This window comes from Leiobunum rupestre, chromosome 10 (genome assembly GCF_980474605.1).
Source record: "Leiobunum rupestre chromosome 10, qqLeiRupe1.1.hap1, whole genome shotgun sequence".
NCBI lineage: Eukaryota > Metazoa > Arthropoda > Arachnida > Opiliones > Sclerosomatidae > Leiobunum > Leiobunum rupestre.
In genome coordinates this window covers 57,614,419-57,635,601 of record NC_143393.1, presented here as the reverse complement: position 1 = coordinate 57,635,601, position 21,183 = coordinate 57,614,419, and the positions used below count along the sequence as shown (strand labels likewise).

Here is a 21,183-nt window from a genome sequence, read left to right as displayed (position 1 = left end):
TGATATAGGAAAGTTCAGTAAATTTATATAAAATTATAGGATTAATTTTTAGGTTAATCTAGGAAAGTTCAGATTTATATAGACATTATAGGAGTAAATTTTAGGTTAATATATAGGAAAGTTCAGTGAATTTATAGGAAATTATAGAATTTTTTTAATAAAGATAAAACAATGCATTTAAAGCAACTTTGGTTTAATAATAATATATATGAAAACATCACAGAGTTTGTATTAAGGTAATATTACATTTTAATTTTAAAACACGAGCCTGCCGTAACTAGAAATTAATTTACTGCTTTAGTAAAAGTCTGGCGAGTTACGAAAAATTTTAAAATATAGAAAAATGGTTAAATTATAGGAAGTTATAGGATGCAATAGAAATATAGGAAAAATTTTAAAATATTGGAAGTGTGGTCACCCTGCTAATGACATAGCAGAGGATGATACATTTTAAACGTAGACGTAAAAGGGTAATTTTTATGGGCTTCAATAAAATCATCCCCAATGGTCCCCCTCACCAATATGATGCCAGAGATGGAATAAAAAATATTAGCTTTGCTAGTATAAAGATAATAATAATCAGCTAGACACCACCTTAGGCCCAAGGCAGCTACGACTTATAATGCCTTTAAACAGGTGATCCGGGTAAAAATGCGTAGGAGAGTGGTGGCAAGCCCTTCATGCCACGCGAGCCAACAGCTCCCTGCACTTATAAATAGGCGTTAACCTCAACAAATGTTTATGGAAGGGGAAACCGAAGAGCTCTGCGTAACAGATAAATAAACTGACAAAATTTCGATTAATCCTAAATATTTTGGTTAACTGTTTATTTCTGAATATTATCCATGGATAAACAACGATTTAACATGCAAATATTATTTATATTTTCGGTAGGTTGTGAATAAAAATAAAATAAGTGGTTAATTTTGAGTTTGCAAGTTCTCTCCTCGCTGGTTTAAGTGGTTTTCCCCCGAGCTCTTCAGTTTCCCCCTCCATAAAAACTTGTAATAGTCAGTGTAGGGAGCTTTTGGCTCGCGTGGCCTGCAGGGCTTGCCACCACCCTCCTACGCTTTGTAACCCAGCCACCCAAATAAAAGGCTTTAAAAGTCGCTCGATGACTTAGGCCTAAGGTGGTTCCTTGGATTTTAAGCTAGCTGATTATTATTATAATTATTATATACTAATAAAGCCGTTTTTTGTGACGTAAGAGCAACATATTATTTTTATTTTATAGAAACATCTATTAATAATGACCTAAAAACTTTATAATTATCAGTATTAAGTCTTTTTGATATAATTTCCCTGATAAAGCATTGGTAAAATTAACTTAATTATTATTAAAAATGTTCGTTGAAATCTCTTTAGTTTCTCGCAGCTCCAATTACATCAGTTTCCTTAGTTAACGTATTAAATCAATTAATTAAAATCACTCTGATTAGGTTAAATTTCTAAAACCTCTTTAAGCAAGGATGATTTTGTACCGAATATCAATAACGTCTTTTTGTTTAAGATTTTAAAGACGGGTTGTAGCTAATTGGACAAGTTTCAATTATAACTTTATTACAGAAGCGGCCATTGAAGATCTCGTCTTGGGCGAGCAGACGTCGAGAGCAATTTGTTTCGTCTTCTTCATTAAATCCTCGCGGTTTCTCTTTCAGCGCCAATTAGAGCAAAGGCTGAATAAGCTTCATTATCGGGAAAGCTGCCGCCTATTATTGACACCCGCCAAAAGACCCTGACGTCATCCCACTAATTAAACTTATTTGAAAACTTTAGACGACGACAACTTTCGAAGATCGTCGTGTTCAAACTTAGAATTACCTCCGGAATAACGGAACTTATAAAAAATGTTTGAGGTAGACCAGCCAATTATTTAAATTCCTTACATAATATATAGAATTATATATTGCATTTTCTAGGATTTTACTTTTCTAGGAGTATATATTTCATTTTCTAGGATTTAACTTTTCTAGGATTATATATTTCATTTTCTAGGATTTAACTTTTCTAGGATTATATATTTAATTTTCTAGGATTTAACTTTTCCAGAATTATATATTTCATTTTCTAGGATTTTACTTTTCTAGGATTATATATTTCTAGAATAATATATTTCATTTTCTAGGATTTTACTTTTCTAGAATTATATATTTCATTTTCTAGGATTTAACTTTTCTAGGATTATATATTTCATTTTCTAGGATTTTACTTTTCTAGGAGTATATATTTCATTTTCTAGGATTTAAATTTTTTAGGATTATATATTTCATTTTTATAGTTATATATTTAATTTTTTAGGATTATATATTTCATTTATATAGTTATATATTTAATTTTTATAGTTATATATTTAATTTTTTAGGATTATATATTTCATTTATATAGTTATATATTTAATTTTTTAGGATTATATATTTCATTTATATAGTTATATATTTCATTTTTATAGTTATATATTTCATTTTTTAGGATTATTTATTTAATTTTTTTTAGAATTATATTTTTCTATTTAAATAACTATATATTTAATTTTGATAGGATTATATTTTTCTTTTTTTATAATTATATATTCCATTATTTAGGATTATACCGGACACAAAAATGTATTATATTTCAAACATAGGATATGATACGTCAAATTTCAGCTTTGAAAAGCAATAATGCATAAAAAAATAAATGCAAGTTTCTATACGGATACGATAATTTTTTGAGGCTCTAATATTCAATTGTCAGTCACTGAATTATTTCGCGAAATAAATTAATTATTTTGGATACATATACCAGCTATCAGGACTTTTAGGATAATACAGGATAGGTTTAAACATATAGGATTTTATAGAGATTTAAGGTTAACTCCGGTTTAGATATAAAAATAAACCAATTTATTTCAAGGCTTCATTCGTCTAAAGTTCGCTTGCCTAATTTGCAGTTAATTTTAAATAAGATTTAATGATTGCTCTAAAATTTGGGTTTATCTAAATTAAAAGGATGTTTACGAACTCAGTAGGAAGTGTCATCTGCTTATAGCTCTATAAATTACTTTAAATTAATGAAAAACATTACAGACACTTTTAATTTAAACAGTTACAGCCAAAACCCATTTTTTTTACGTATAGATCAAAGAATCATTTTGTGTTTAAAATAGTTTAAGTGGTTTTCAGTTGAAAATTTAATGATATATAATCCAGATTACATAAATTGATTCGCATTATTTCCTTAAAATTAACTATTGAATTTAAGAAATTTAAGAAAAATAACGGAGTGGTCCTAAGAAGGCTATTGTACATTTGATGATAAATTATCACACAAAAAAGTTATTTCTATTCATAAGGTAGAGTGAAAGACGATGTTTATGAATTAATGAGAGGTTTGGGCGTTGTCCGGACGCCACCTATTGAGTGAAACGTGCATTATCGTTGTTATATAAGGCGACCCTGTTAGTAAACTCCTCCCTGAACACCGGTGTACTGCTGTACGAACACTTCTACAGGCGCCAATAGGTCAATAATAGACCTAGGATCCAATTGGGGATATTGTAAAAAATATTTAACGTTATTTTTAAACGTATTGACGTTTCTACGAGCAATATCCAAACGCAGAGACGTAAACCTGAGGATTATTTAAAAATCACGGAAAATGTTTAGATATTTTCAAATGGGATTTTAATTTATCTGAATTCTAATGATTTTTGGTCTGATTTATTATGTTTTTCTGATATTTATATCTGATTTCTAGGTTTCGTTTATATTTGTTTACCCATTATTAAAGATATCACATTTCTAAACTATTTTGGTAGATTTTAGTATTTTAGAATTTCCGATAATATATCATACGTTTTACATTTGTCATGGTTTTTAAGAAGTTTGACTAACCTCTAGAACATTTTCAAATACTACAGAACTTTTTACCGCACCAAATTCCCTATTAAAAATTAAACCTGCTGGATTTACGCCAATGACAGGAAAGATAAAAATATTAAGGGTTGCGACAGTTTTTTCACAATCAAATTCCCTGACTTTTCCGGGTTTTCCCTGACCATCTCCGGAGCTTTTCACTGACGCATTTTGTGTATAGATTTTGTATTGTTTTTACCAATATTTTAGTAAAAGTTTCCTATTTATCACCGAAATTAAATTCCTTAACTTTCCCCTGATTTTTAGACAAATGTTTAACATTCCCTGACTTTCCCCTGATTTTTAGACAAATTTTTAACATTCCCTGACTTTCCCCTGATTTTTAGACAAATTTTTAACATTCCCTGACTTTCCCTAATTTTTTGGATTATTTTTTAAAATTCCCTGACTTTCCCTGTTTTTTTAAGACGATTTTTTAAAATTTCCCGACTTTTCCCTGATTTTAAGACTAATTTTTTAAATTACCTGACTTTAAGACTAATTTTTAAAATTCCCTGACTTTTCCCTGATTTTAAGACTAATTTTTAAATTACCTGACTTTTCTCTGATTTTAAGACTAATTTTTAAATTACCTGACTTTTCTCTGATTTTTAAACTAATATATAATATCCTTTGACTTTTCCCTGAATTTTACACTTTTATTTAAAAACCCTTACTTTTCTCTGATTTTAATACTATTTTTTTTAATTCCCCGACTTTTCCCTAATTTTTTAAGACGATTTTTTAAAATTCCCTAACTTTTCCCTGATCTTAAGACTAATTTTTCTAATTCCCTGACTTTTCTCTGATTTTAAGACTAATTTTTAAAATTCCCCGACTTTTCCCTGATTTTAAGACCTATTTTTAAAATTCCCCGACTTTTCCCGGAATTCCAGGTTTTCCAGAGACCGTGGCAACCCTCCGTTACGGGAAAGAAATTTCCAGGCGATCCGGGAACAGAAAGCAAAATAATCTCATCAAGCCTTCCAAGAGAGGAAGATCCGGAGACAAGGAAGAGGGAGACACTCCGATTTGGAGTGATAAATAGATGATAGAAACTTCCTCTTCAGGGTTGCCAGGCTTTCTCGGTGAAAGGCGAGTGGCGACACACAGCGAGGGGCCCCCGCAAATTGAAGAGTTCTTTCGGCCACGACAAGGCTCTCGATGCGAGAGGAAATGTCTGACGAAATTAGACGGAGGCGGAGACCGGACCGATGGATGGCGCTGACGAATGAATAAAACCTAACGAGTGTCCCCCACCTTACAGCGCCATCTCGAAGTCGATATAGGTATCTTTCTAACATTCTTTTCTTTATCAACGGCTACGAAGAAAAGACGAATGAGGACACACTGGCGGATGAAACTGCGAAAGTCTCAAACCGGCGCTATTAATCCTCTTTGGAGGTCACGCCATACCCCAGTGAGACGCTCGCTCCGCTCACAGGGGTCGTACAAAATTTCCGGAACTAAATTTCCTGACATTTCCAGGTTTTCCCTGACCAAATTGCCAAATTTTCCCTGGGCATTTTGGTAGAACAAATGAATGGTTTGAGGTATGAATCGTAAAAAAATATTGAAAAATTTATTTGCCTGATTTTTTGGGGTCATTTTAAAATTCCCTTACTTTTTTGGACCATTTCAAAATTCCCTTACTTTTTTGGACCATTTTCAAATTCCCTGACCTTTAGGAAACATTTTCAAATTCCCTGACTTTTCCCTGACCTTTTGGAAACATTTCAAAATTCCCTGACATTTTGGACACATTTTAAAATTCTCTGACTTTTCCCTGACATTTTGGAATCACTTCCAAATTCCCCGACTTTTTCCTGACATTTTGGAAACCTTTAAAAATTCCCTGACTTTTCCCTGAAATTTTGAAAACCTTTAAAAATTTCCTGATCTTCCCTGACCTTTTAAAAACATTTTTAACCTCCCTGACTTTTCCTGGTTTTTCAGGTCGTGTACGAACTCTTTATAATTTCGGAGAGAGGGGTTTAAAAGTTCTCCATAAAATACAATCTAGTTGTAGTAAAATCTATAATTTAAATATCGAATAAAATCTAGATACCTTTTACATTTTTAATTTCACTCAAAAAAAAGAGTAATTATACGATTATATTATTTTAATTTTCAAAGCCACAACTTTCGAGCTCAACTCCAAATCATCTAAAAATGCCCATCCCAAAGTCTAAGAATCATCGTAATCAAAAACCCCGCTTAAAAAGAAATGAAACCAAGTCAGAGAGGGAAAAGAATGGGGTTATAAGGGTAGAAGGGAAGAACGGGCCAAGACCCCACCCCCTAAAAGTGACAGCTGTTGCCCCCTATCTGCCTCTACTTTGATGGTTTTCGATATCCAATTAGGGCTGCATATTTCCGGATGACGGGGGGGAGGGGGGTTAGGAACCCCAAAAAGGAATGAAAAAGAGAAAAGGATCGATAATGGCGGCCCAAAGGGGGGTTGATCGTCTCTTTAATTACCGAATGAAATCGTGGTGATTAGTAGGGAACATACGTAATGGATCCGACGTTGTTCCTTCTGCAATGAATAATCGACGCTCGCGATTCGGAGATAGGAATACGATCTCTCCCACTTATAAACGCCTCGATTCGTTTCGAGGGGCCGATTTGATCCTATTTCCTCGCGACAAAACCTTATAAACGCCACAAATGCCAAATTTAGGTTCATTCGATTTTTTTGCGTTTAATTTCATTGTTTTGTAATAATATATATTTATATATCGTATACAATACGGTGCTCGCTACAGAATTTGAATTTAATTTAATTAATGCATTAGTATGAGAAGACGAAATTTAAATTTAATTTAATTTAATTAATGCATTAGTATGAGAAGACAAAATTTAAATTTAATTTAATTTAATTAATGCATTAGTATGAGAAGACAAAATTTAAATTTAATTTAATTTAATTAATGCATTAGTATGAGAAGACAAAATTTAAATTTAATTTAATTTAATTAATGCATTAGTATGAGAAGACAAAATTTAAATTTAATTTAATTTAATTAATGCATTAGTATGAGAAGACAAAATTTAAATTTAATTTAATTTAATTAATGCATTAGTATGATAAGACAAAAATTAAATTAATTTTAATTAATTTATGATAATATAAAATTTAAAATTTTATTTAATTAGTGTATATGTATAAATAAGAAAAGACCAATTTTTAATTCCTTTAATTAATATGTATTAATATGCGAAGAAAAAAATTAAATTAATTTTAATTAATTTATTAATATGTTAATATAAAATTTAAATTAAATTTAATTAGTTTATATGTATAACTAAGAGAAGACCGAATCTAAATTAAAATTTCATTCATTAATATGTATTGATATGAAAAAGCAAAATTTAAAATAAATTCAACTAAACCTGTAGTCGATTTAGAAACCGATTTCAGTTTTAAAGAGGATTTTAAAATTTTAATATTTGAAAATGAATTTTAAGATTTTAAAATGTTTTTGTTTGGGATTTTAAAAAGGTATTTCAGGTTTTAAGATTTATAAATCAAACTTGGTATTTTAAGCTTCTAAAATGAAATTTAAGCTATAAAGATCTGATTTATCCGTAGAGTTTTGAGAATTTATGAAACTAACAGGGCCACCCCCCTCAAATCTTCAATTTTTTTATAGGAAAATAGGATTATATTTCTAAAAATATAGGATTTGATAGGACTATTTTTACAAAATTATAGGATTTTATTATCTTTATAGGACTATTTTTACAAAATTATAGGATTTTATAGGACTATGTATTTACTAACTTTATGAATTTAAAAACCAAATCTATATTTAGAGAAATAAGTCTTCGATTTTCACTTAAAAAATAGAAACTATTTAACCATGGAATTTTATCACAAAATATACTAGTAGCTAACCATGCTAACGATAACAAAAGTATAGACTAGAATGACTTGGTATAGGAACTTATTCTTTAGCTAAAATAGCAATTTAACTACTGAGTGGTTGGATTTGAAATGGGCAAAATATGAAAATTATATTATTTTATAAGAATTTTGGGGGATTTTGCTAAAAATATAGGATGTTATAGGAAATTTTTGAAAATATAGGATTTTATAGGAATTATAGGACCTCTGGGGCCGTGAGCTAATTTTAATATTTGCGTACCGAACTTGTAGAAATCGTAACAGATTTAGAGATTGCTGTCACGAGTTGTTTCAAAAGGAGCCCACAGTATATCCAAAAAACTGCTTTTACTAGATTTTCCCATTGGGCAAGAGGAGTAGTCACGAGCCTCTCATTACGGATTTAAATGCAAGCGCGCCGGATCCTTAATTAAAGCAATCCCCGTTTGATTCCTAGGCTATTCGATGTGTGTCATTCGAGCCAATCGTCCCGTTCCCCTAACGCCATCTAGCGATTTAATCCTCGCCTCATTTCTCAAACGCTGGACACGTTAAAAGACCCTCCGACCATTAAGGAAGGGAAAGGAAAAATAGGTGGCGCCACTAGGTCCAAGGACCCTTCTGTCTTTTGACTAATCACGGCGACAACGTGTAAAGCGCCCTCTCTTTTAATAAGTGGAGAGCGGAAAAATCGTAATTCTTAGATTAACACACGGAGAGTCCTGACTGAGTTTTAAATGTCGCTTAGCGCCGCGCCACTGATAAATGTCGTCGTTAACCGATTTCGTGCGAAAAAAAGACTCGGCGCGGACCGCGTAGAATCAGTAACGTAGCGCGGACCGCGTAGAATCCGTTTCGTAGCTCGGACCGAATGGAATCACGCCGCTTAATCCAATTACATTTTCTCCCGACGCATTATAACAGTTAAATTAATTATGATGAAGTGAAAATTGGGATTAATATAGTTAAAAACGTAATGCGTGTTGGAAGAAAATTATAAACAAAATTTAAACATTAACAAAGTTGGCCAAACAAAAATAAGATATAGCACAATTTAAAATTGTAGAATTACGACATCGTATTTTGTAAAATGATGTTACCAAGAACGTATTTATTTACACTTAGAGATAACGACCATGAAAAAATGAATTCAGTCCCCGATCTCATCATATTAACCAATCATAAACTGTAATTAGTTATTTCAAAATAATAATAAGACTATGCTGTGAAAATGTTTTTTAATGCCAATGCATAATCAGTTAATCTAATACCCAATGCACCACTTAAGGTCCAAGTCATCGAGCGACTTTTAATGCCTTTAAACGGTTGGCCGGGTTACAATGCGTATAAGGGTGGTGGAAAGCCCTTCATGCCACGTGAGCCAACAGCTCCCTACACTTACTATTACCGCTAATCCACCCCCCTTTCGAAAATTTGTAGGTATTAAGATTATAAAATAACAGTTATCTGAACTAAGAAAATAATTGCGATAAATCAGATTATCCGCATTTACTCTCAGACTTTATAAGATCATTTGTTACGCGTCAATATAACCCGAAACTAATCTGAAATAAACTTATGGCAACAGATAAACGTTGAGCAGATTTCAGATGACTCATAGTTATCGATGTAAGATATCTCTAGTTTAAATTCGTTTCAAAATTTCAATTAATTTTTTTTTGATTTCCAAAATTTAATAAATATCAAACGTTGAAGTCAGATAACTGAATCTGATAAGGTGAACTACAGTAGATCGGGTCAGATCAGTTACTTGAGATAATGAATCAAACAAAAGATAAACATGATCTGATTGAATATGATCAGATATCTGATACAAGTTTATGCTACATATTTTTGAAGGCTGGTTTAACCTGTCTTATGAGTATACAAAAAATAATTTAAAAAAAAGCTTTGCTAGGTAACGAAATTGACGTGCCACCTTGAAAGCATAGTTAATTTATCCGTTTTTAAATACGCTCAGGACGAAAAAGCCGATATTTCCACACCAGCAGTCAAAAATATCCTATTAAACAAGAAAGAATTTTGTTGTATTATGGATGTTCTCAAATCCAATACGGCTTTCAATACGAGATTTTTCAATCCGCGATAAATATTCTGATAAAGAAGAGGTGGTAGAATTGGTAAATAAACACGTCTCGAAGGCGGACATCGAAACCTTATTCCCCAATCTATCGGCTTGTGATCAAAGAAGATTCTCCGAGCAAGCCCCCCCCCCCCCTCTCCCCAAAAATGGCAGACTGAGGGTGGGGGGCAAACTGGGAAATTGGATATGGTTCTACATCACGCTCGCCAATAATATATAAGGGTAGCGTGCCTACTTCTTTTTTATATTTCACCCCTTTTTAGTCCTAGCGCCATCCATCGGATAAATGTGATAACTACTAAAATAGTGCCGGTTGATTTAATAAAACGTACCAAAAAGGAATGGTATATATTAAATGTTAGAGTAACGGAATGGTATACAGCGAAATGAAAATAGACCGAATGGCATAAATTGAATGAAGGAAAAGGAAATAATGAAATTATATAAATTGAATGAAGGAAAAGGAAATAATGAAATTATATAAATTGAATGAAGGAAAAGGAAATAATGAAATTATATAAATTGAATGAAGGAAAAGGAAATAATGAAATTATATAAATTGAATGAAGGAAAAGGAAATAATTAAATTATATAAATTGAATGAAAGAAAAGGAAATAATTAAATTATATAAATTGAATGAAGGAAAAGGAAATAATTAAATTATATAAATTGAATGAAGGAAAAGGAAATAATGAAATTATATAAATTGAATGAAGGAAAAGGAAATAATGAAATTATATAAATTGAATGAAGGAAAAGGAAATAATGAAATTATAAAAATTGAATGAAAAGGAAATAACGAAATGGCATGAATGAAATGATAAGTAAAAACAATCCAATGAAAAGTAAATAACAAAATGACAGAAATTAAATGAAAATTAAAGAACAAAATGACAAATTAAATGAAAAGGAAATAACAAAATGGTATGAATTGAATGAAAAGGAAATAACAAAATGGAATAAATAACGCAATGGCATAAATTTAATGAAAAGGAAATAACGAAATGGCATAAATTTACTGATTCAAAAGAAATAACGAAATGGCATAAATTGAATGAAAAGTAAAAAGAGAAAACCCATAAATTGAATGAAAAGTAATAAACGAAATGGCATAAATTGAAATTTTCCCGACACTAACAAGATACGTTTCGCAGTTTGAATATACAAAGTAGACAGCTACAAGCTTATAGAAGGTTAACCACCTTGTTTCATATATATATCGTTTAATTTCTTTTTCTCGCAGGCCGAGTGAGGTTGAGCAGTGTGTTACCAGGCCAGGCCTGTACGCCTCTTGACAGGATATTGGCAGAATCAATTTCGAGCACTCTCCACCGATATCTGTTACTCTTCGTTTTATACTTCTTTTTTCTCTACGCAGCGGCGCTAAGGAAGGGGGGCTCACACCCCAAATAAAAAATATCCGCCCCAAAAGGAATGAAGACGGCTTGATGGCCAGTTTATTGCGCCAGCGCTTCTAGCCCGTAAAAAAACTCAGAAGCCAGGCCCCAACGCGGAACCGACCTTGTAGATTTCAGGGACGATCCCGGCCTCCCAAGGCGGTTTCAAAGGGCCCATCGCCTGGCCAAAGGCTCATTCACACTCGTCTTTCGGTCCCAACTGGGTTTTCGAACAGAATTGATCAACCGAGAGCAGGGTTGGCCATTTTTTGATTTAAAAAAAAATCAAATAAATCGATTTTTTGATTTAAAAAAAAATCAAATAAATCGATTTTTTGATTTAAAAAAAAATCAAATAAATCGATTTTTTGATTTAAAAAAAAATCAAATAAATCGATTTTTTGATTTAAAAAAAAATCAAATAAATCGATTTTTTGATTTAAATCAGATTTTTATTATTTATTTTTTATTTTTATGATTTTAATTAAAATTTAAAAGTTTTATATAATTTAGTACCATATTTTTACCTAAAACATTTATAAGCATTGTTTGGAAAGGGCATGAAGAAATTGGTACGATGGCCTCCCAGGCTGTTTTGAAGAAGAATTATAAAATATTAAATTATAAAAGCTGTTTCAAACGATTATTTTTGTAGTTTAGTAATTTAATATAATTTTCATTAAATTAAATCTTCTAAAATAATCAAAGGGTTAGCGTTTCAGATAAAATAGTGGCGTATCGTACATGCCACAAAATTGGTATTATACTGAAGTACCTTTATTAGAAATTTTCTTCTTAAAAGACTTAAAAGTGAAACTATCTTGATAACTTTAAACACCCTGGGAATTCTTAAAAACATCTTTTTAAAAGGGGCGTCAGTGGGCACACCTGACCACCAAATGGAGGAGCCGAAAACATTTTTAGACATCTTTCGAAAATATCAAACTTCCCTGAAAACGTTTTGGTAATAGACAAAAACGTGTAGAGGGTACATGTGAGAGGTGCAGGCTGTACACACCAAAGTACATCTAAACTTTCGACGTTTTTTGGTAATATTGTCGATTAAAGAACGTAATATGAAAAAAATCATGTAAATTAGGATAAAGAACATGGTATAAACACAAATTCAGTTTTAATTGACTTTGCTAGGATAAAATATGCGTGGTTTGGTTGACTAAATTTTAAAATATTATTTTAAGGACCTGACTTTTCCCATCCTTTTTAAATATCCTTTATTTATCCAGGTTTCGCAGATTTTGACAGGAGATATGGGACGACCCTATAGATAAAACCTGATCAAACTGATTCTTGCCTAAACAGAATTAAAAAACCTAATTATTGTTTCTAATGCGGATTTTATTACTGGTTGAAAGCAGAATAATCAAATAATAATCAGCTAAAACGAAAAGGGGAAATACCCGCGAGGTTTTATCGACTAAAAACCTTAATTATTTTTCCCAAAAGTGCACTCTTCTAGTCCCAGCCCCAAATAATATCCTTCACTTCGGCTTTCCTGCAATACGCGACGAACGCCGAATATAAGCTTAGCTTCGTGAAAACAAGATGAACGAGCCATACTGTATTACGAAATTAAAATTATTTTCAAATTATATCCTTAAATTGATACATTGGGAAAATGAGGTTTATAAATATTTTTTAAGGCAGAGTAAATTTTACATTTTACATTGATAAGCAAAGTAATACGCGGATAATAAAAATCAACTAGGCTAAAGCCCAAGGCACCATCTTAGGCCTAAGTCATCAAGCGACTTTTAAAACCATTAATTCAAGTGGCTGGGTTACAATGCGTAGAAATATTTTCGGTGTGAAAACTGCGTTGGTGAAGTTGATCTAAAATGTTGGCTGGTTCGAATAAGTCCCGAAAAGTACACTGCGCGGAAGGTGGCTAGAAAAGCTGAAAGCGTATAGAAACTGCCTCTCAAATCTTTAGGATGACGTCTTCGGCTATATTGGCGGGCCGTATAAAAGGAATGGCCGGCGTTAGAAAAAGGGGAGATTGAAAAATATAAATCGTCTCGATGAAAAGTTTCAGCTCCTTTTTTTTACTATTATAGATATATTTAAGTCGGCAATATAAGAAGAGTAAAAACGAACAACAATGAAATCCTAAAAACGCCAGGATGTTCGAAGAAAATAATAAATTTTCTATCTTCCACGAACTGCAAAAGGTCTATTCACACGAGTCGACATTAGTTACACGACATGTTCGACAATAAATATCACAACGAATTCGAAGGTTAACTAGCTTAGAAAATGAATCAGAAAAATATTAAACTTACAAGGAGAATATCCGAGGTGTGTATTGCCGATTGGTTTCAAAGTCGGGCGTAATGTAGACATATATGAGATAAGAAATTTCCCAAAAGTAGATGTTGTACTACCCTTTCTATTTTCCAAGGCACCCGAAAATGTTTGACTGGTCACTTAAAACAAAATAAGAGTTTTTCCTTATTTTACCCAAAAATTGTTACAGTTTTACCCCAAATATGTTCTAATTTACGCAAATGTGGTCCAATTTCGTGATTTTCAAATTTTCGAAAAATTTCCGTGAAACCGAGAAAATCCCATACTTTTTTAAATGGAGATTTTTTTTGTTTTAAGTGTTCAAAAACATTTTCAATTGCCATGGCAACGTCTCCTTTTGGGAAATTTAACATCTCATGTTGGTCTACATTACGCCCGACTTCGAACAAAATCGGCAATAAACACCTCGGGTACTCTCCTTGTTAGTATACAATTATGTTTGTTGAATATGTGTTCGGAAATATGTAGGAGGTGTGAAATATTAATTTTGGAATTTATTTTGCATAGAATTAACTTAGTTATGTAAATAATGTGGTCACAAAAACAGTTTATCCAACAAATGCAAATACAACGCTAGTATCATTTGGACGGATTTCAATCATTTGAAAAATACATATGAACTAATTCAACAAGCTTTTTCTTACATGCAGGGTGACCAGGAAAAGGCTTCGAAAGTTTTATAGGAAAATAGGAATTTTAGAAGCGAATTATAGGATAATATAGCAAACTAAACCGGCGAATTATATGAAATTATAGAACACTAAATAGGAAAATATAGGAAAAATAATAAGATAATTACTGCATATCTGTATTCTTTGACTCTAATCACCTAGAATGTTGATAATGTTTTGTACGCTGCTGTCTTGCATTATTGGATCACTTAGCAGATTTACAATGCCCGTACATTTCTAGATTTTGTTCGAAATTGGCAGTGTTAGAACTAGATCTTCTATGACACGTACAAAAAATTAATAATTATTAAAAACAAAAGATCCGCTACTTCATGGTTTATTTTAATTAAAATCACTCGGGAGCTTTCGGACCGAGGTCCTTCTTCAGCCACGTCTTACAATTGCTGTTTCATTTTCAAAAGAGCGTGAAATTATAGGAATTTATAGGAAAATAGGTGAAAATAAAGGAATTTATATATAGGAAGGCATTAAAAATACAGGAAAATATAGGAAATATAGGAAGTCTGGTCACCCTGTACATGAATAACGAAACACGTGACAATTTATTTAAAGTTCTAATAATCTAGATTTGGTATATTTACCGGATAGATTTACATCGTCCAACCCAGTTGTCTAACGTTGGGCTGATAAATTCGCTAGTGCGAATAGGGCTTGAAAAGCGACTAGCTGTAGCGGATTGTAAAATAATCCGATTGAACACATTGTTGCGGGATTAAAACCTCTGAAGGAACGCCAGAAATAATGTATAAAACAGGAAACACCTTTATCTACGCCAGCCGTACGGCATCGGATCATAGTTTGTATAGAAAACGTCATAAAAAAACTGAAAATAGGTCTTTAAAACTACCTAGAGGATTTATACGATAAAGGATGGATTCTAGGAAAAACGGGGTGTGTAGGATTTAAAAAGTGGGAATTTCTGTTGAAAACCAGAATCCTAATCGCTCGTTTATATTATAAATAACGCTCAACCTGAGAAGGAAAACATCGTACCTACTAAACTAGAGTTCTGAACTTGGACTTTAGCGCCAAGCCACCAATACGAAGCTTTTTGCCAGTTTGTCACATAGATTTATTAGCACCTAATTATTTAATATCGTACTTTAAATTAGTTACTATTAGAGTTGTAAGTCGGAAATGTTTCGTGGAAAATTATCGAGACCCGTTTTTTCGGGAAATTGTTTCGTATTTTGCGAAAAAAATAATAAAAATTCCACGATTAGCCTAATATTTTTCTAAAAATTTATATTTATCGGCATTTTCGCCCCATTTAATCGAATCCAAAAGTAAAACTAAACGTCTAATCTAGTTTAGAATAAAAACCCTTTTAAAGTAATATATGTTTATTTTTTTACTTTATGTTTTGCGGAATCCGGAAACTTTTCTGAGAAATTTTTCCGGAAAAATAACACCTCTAATTACTATAAAATAAAGGAAAGTTTACGAAACAATGAAAATAATTAAAATATTTTCTAAAAATAAAAGTGTATTTTTTCGAAATTCAGAGTTACAACGTTTCTATTCTGAAGTGGCGTGATATTATAAATAAGAGTAGCAGAGTGGATTCGAGGGGAGAGGTGACTTCTTATCTGGTTCAGCGCAGAGAAGATTCAACAAAGAGCATATTTTGCTTCTAAATGGAGTGGGTGCGGGGAAGCTTCCTTCTAGGATTAGATATTGGGAGTGAAAAATCCATCCTATTAGGATGGAACCAAGCTATCTCGCGATCTCCTCACGACGACGAATACGCAGTTGCGGGAGCTATTTAGCATCCCCCTTCTACTTTCACACGCTCCCTAATCGAGATCATTTCATCGAATTGAACTTATAAATCAACACCGTAAGGGGAAGACTCTACCCTTAAAACGGGGCCTGTTTGAAGTAGGCTCATTTATCACCGGGACGAAATGCACTTGGTCTAGTTAGTTTAACTACCGAAATTCAGATTGGAGAGATAACGCTTACTACTAAATAAATTTCACTATCCCAATTATTTCTTTGTTAAATGGGAATATACCGAAGAGATAATAGGTGGTTTTTTTTCGCCTGTCAAAGGATAAAAAGTGTAAACTTTTTACCCTTAAACGTTTTATTCGCCTGTTCTCGGGGTAAGATTTACCCTGTCCCGAATTTTGTTCGCTCGTTCCAGAGCTCAAACGTTACACTTTTTACTCCTCCTCGAAAGGAGGTGTAGAGTGAGTAATCAAGCTTATATAGAAAATTCGTATGCTTAAATTTCGTTTCACAAAAACGTAACGGGTTTTGAACATCTTCACATGTGGCAAGCTTTTAATAACGAATATCCAATTGTTAAATGCTATTTAATGACTTTAAAAGTTGGTTGATGACTTAGACCTAAGGGGGTGTCTTGGGTAATGCCTAGATGATTATTATTGTTATTATTATTAAATAAATAAGAAAACTGAGTCCTATATTGATGATCTCACCACCGGTCGCCATCTACAAATAAATAACCTTTAACCTCTAACTACTCCCTTCTTACTCCAACTCATTTTTTTCGTCAAGATAGGATTGGAGTAAAATGACCTTTGAACCTGCTCAAAAAACCCAGAACAGGCGGTAAAAAAAACACCTATTATTAACAAGCAATGTTGAAACTTTTCACAGGGTTGCCACAAAATATCTCTAATTCCCTGACCATTACCGATTTTCCCTAACTTTTGCGGGCCAAAAGTTTTATTTTATATTTTACTTGACCCAGTAGTTAATAAATTTAAATGGATTTATATTTCAGTAAAAAGGTTATTACAATGTTGGAAAAATTAACCGAACTTTAAAGGTAATAAATTATAATCATAGAGTTTGTCATACATCTAGAGTAAAATTACCTTCACAAAGTGTCAAAATTGTATCAAAAGTCAAAATTTCGCAGACATCTTTTACGATGAATAGCGACCGCCATGCAATAATTGGTGAAGAATTTCACTAGAAAGTGCAATGGACTGCCCACATATAGGGCACTCTGAATGTTTATTAGTGTCTAAATTGACTTTTTCAAATTCTTAGAATTATCTGACCTTTCCCTGACTTTTTAGTCGCATTTTTAGATTCCCTGATTTCCCTGACGTGTGGCAACCCTGTCGACCTAAATAAAGCAGGTTATATTTCTATTAAAATCGAACAATCATCTTGATTTAGTACGGATGGCTGCCACTAGATGGGGTAAGAGCTCTCACAGCTTCACGCTGTATTGCCTTGTAAGGATGAAATAAATTCGGTACGCTTCTTCAACGTTAACTTGTAAATAATTTCTATCTTAACCACCAAGAAAGTAAATTCAAATAAAATGAATGGAAAAATGTTGTGAGCGTTATGGAAAACATGGTTGTCACAGATTTCTCAGGTTTTTCCTAGCCATTTGTAGAGATTTTCCCTGACACATTTTACGTCAAACGTTTCCAATTTGTAATCAATATTTTAGTAAACGTTTCATATTTGCAACCGAAATTAAATTCACTGACTTTTTCCTGACGTGTATGCTAATTTCAAAAACAATTATCTGACTTTGAGAGCCATATTCAGATTCCCTGAGCATTCCAAGAATGCCAGATTTTTCAGGTGAAATCTATAGGTTATATTCACGTTCTAAACACCCAAACAATTCTATCTAAATTTATGGGCTTAAAAAATGGATTACAAAATATCAGTCGTTGGTGAGTGAGTTTATTCCGATAGAATTTGGGCAGTACAAAATTTAATAAAATGTACAAGTATGAAAACTTTTTTTTCATTTTATATTTAATTTTTATATAATTTTTAGAAGTCCGTTTTCAACTTTTCAACAGCCATAAAAGTGTATTATGCTGAAAGTTTTAATAATAAGATGGCGATCTACTCTACCTTATTTTATCGTAATTACAGACTTGTACGGTCATAAACGAGTTAATCTATAGAGTAGAACTAAAAATATCATATATTTTAGGAGGAACAATAGGCGGTTGAGGTCATCCCGGAGTCGCTACCGGATTTATCTAGAGTAGTACAGCCACCATTTTATGATAAGTCGGTAGCGCCACCTAACTTCGTAGAAACTAATTAAAAGACATCGTGCCATAGAGGGCAGTAAAAGCGTTATACGACTTTTCTTAAGTTCAATATAAACTACCGTCGCTCGTCGGAGGCCACCTAGCGTCCGTGCTAGGAACAATATTGGACGAGCAACAATTAGCGATTCTCCAAAACGTTTTACGAGCGACGCGGCGTAGCTTAATAGCGGGCTGTCGTTGAGAACTGAGTTCAAAGAATGCGCTTAGATGAACGCTCGCCGTATAAAATTAAGGCGCCCTTCATCGAAGACTCCATTGTTTGCGCATACCATCTCCCCTACTTCGCCACCTTCAGGGTTGGCCACGCTCCGCTCATTTTAGAGCCGCTGCGAGTGTTATGAGCAGAAATCAGAGCTATAGTTTCAGCGAATGAGACAGGAGAGTTATACTTGAAGCGAGTATGACAAGATAGCTAATATTTTAGCGAGTGAGACAAGGGAGCTATAGTTTCAGCGAATGAGAAAAGAGAGCCAAATTTCCGAGTGAGACAAGGGAGCTATAGTTTCAGCGAATAAGCCAGGAGAGTTATACTTTCAGCGAGTGAGACAAGATAGCTAAAATTTTAGCGAGTGAAACAAGGGATATGAAGTTTCAGCGAGCAAGGTGCTAAACACAGAACAAACGAGTTAACATTAATCAAAAGGATATGAGTGATTATATTTGAGCTCCTCTAGGAAAATAGCTTGAACGGACTAGTACTATAACCAAAACAAGTAAAAGTAAAATATTTTGATTTAATATTTCCAAGCTAATTTTTTCCTTGAATCCAACTTTTGTTTTAAAAAAATTGTAACTAAATAACTATTAATATAAATCCAGGATGCCTTATACGTGAGCAGTCCATTGCAATTTATAGGGAAAATCTTTACCAATAATTGAATGGCGGTCGCTATACAGCCGACATCCAACGTTAAGATAGTTATATCAAAAGTCAAAATTTCAGCCAGAGATTCCAAAAGTAAATCTGCCGATATCAGTAAATCTTATATTTGAAACCAGGGTGCCCTATAAATGAAGAATTTTAATCATGTTAGTTTCGTAATATCGAAACCGGTCTACTGTTGGAATCTCCGACTTTTGATATAATTAACTATTGACTGAAAAATTGCCAAAACTTTTTACGCACCAGAGCATCTATTCAAATGTAAATATAAAATAAAACACGATCTATTTGAATAAAAATTGTATACGGCAATGGCCATAATACGAGCTTCAATTTGGTGAAATGCCCAGCGCCTCGGGGCCACAGAAACGCCGTCCGAAGAGCGTCAGTCAAGGCAATACGTAACAGGCGCCAGTTGGCGGCCGCAATACGTAACTCGAAGCTGTTTTGAATAGAACGCGAGGCGTGAAGCGCCATCTATAAATAGAGAGCGAAAAGTGTCGGAAGTCGACGAAAAGCCGCGTACTTCGGGGTGTTTCTTACGGGGTCAGTCGCGACTATAATTCCCTTTGGGTGATAAAATTTTCGCCGCGTTTACTCAAGCTATTAACGGGGGAGAGCGGAGCGCTATTTTACGGTGCCGGTCACGCCGCCATTTCGTTACGCGGCCCGACAGCGCCATCTAGCAGCCGCGTTGGCAGTTACCCTCCGAATCTTCCTAAAGTCGTCGTTAAAGACGGAAATAAAAAGAAAAACGCGTCCAGCCGTTATTAAATAGAGAGAAGGCTATGGCGGAGTGTATATCGCCATGGAAACGAATAAACTATTTGCAGTGGCGTGATATAGATGGCGCGACGAACGTTAAATTCCGAGCGAGAGATTTTTATTACCGAGAAATTTTGGGACGATTTTCGTCGTTGTCGACGATAACGATTACGCAGTCGTAAAAATTCTAGTTTCCGTTGTTGGGATAATAGCCCGGCCATTTAATAGTTTGAATTCCAAACTAGAGCTCGCATCCACGAAGAAACGATGGAGTTCAACGCCGCCTGGTGGACGGCGAACGAAATTGCGAAATTACCAATGGAAAAGGACTTTCAATTTCGGAGTCTTTTCGAAATAAAAAAGTTTATTTCAAAGTTTAGCGTATAAATGTTTCTAATCAAAAATGAATATCAAATTGCAAATTCTACTTATACAAGGTGAAGTCAATTTGGCTTACTTGTTATTTTAATCAGATTCTATTTTGGTGACATTTTTCAATGTACAGAGTTCGTACAAAATTTCTGGAATTAAATTCCCTGACATTTCCAGGTTTTCCCTGATTAAATTACCAAATTTCCCTGACCATTATTGTAGAATACATTTATGTTTTGAGGTAAAATCTTGAAAAATGTTAATTAAGTATTTTTAATACATCTTTCAAAAATTTGATTGCCGGATTTGTTTAGGGGTCATTTTTAAATTCCCTTTTTTTGGACCATTTTAAATTTCCCTGACTATTCCCTGAACATTGGGAATAATTTTCAAATTCCCTGACTATTCCCTGAACATTGGGAATAATTTTCAAATTCCCTGACTTTCCCCTGACCTTTTGGAAAAATTTTCAAATTCCCTGACTTTTCCAGGTATTCCAGGTCGTGTACGAACCCTGATGTAATTACCACCCTAATTTTCTATACGTTGAAATATGTACATTAAATATATGTAATAAGTGTCTATTTAATGTAAAAGTTAAATTTCAGTGTATATTAATAATAATTAAGGTTGTGATAATAAAATTTCACAAAACAAATATTTAAATTTTAAAAATTTTATTGCCACTAGGTGCCAGACTTAAAATGTAGTATTGACGCGCAATAAAACGTTATTATCGAAAAATAGTTAAGTTTAGTGCGTAATTTATTTTTCCTAAAATTCTACAAATCTTAA

At 33.0% G+C, this 21,183-nt stretch overlaps 1 protein-coding gene across 1 annotated transcript in view; it reads right to left on the bottom strand.

The window, feature by feature from the left end:
• Positions 1-21,183, bottom strand: part of LOC149926271 (protein O-mannosyl-transferase TMTC2-like) — a 297,023-nt gene that overhangs the window by 34,333 nt on the left and 241,507 nt on the right. The gene's annotated exons all lie outside the window — the stretch shown is intronic.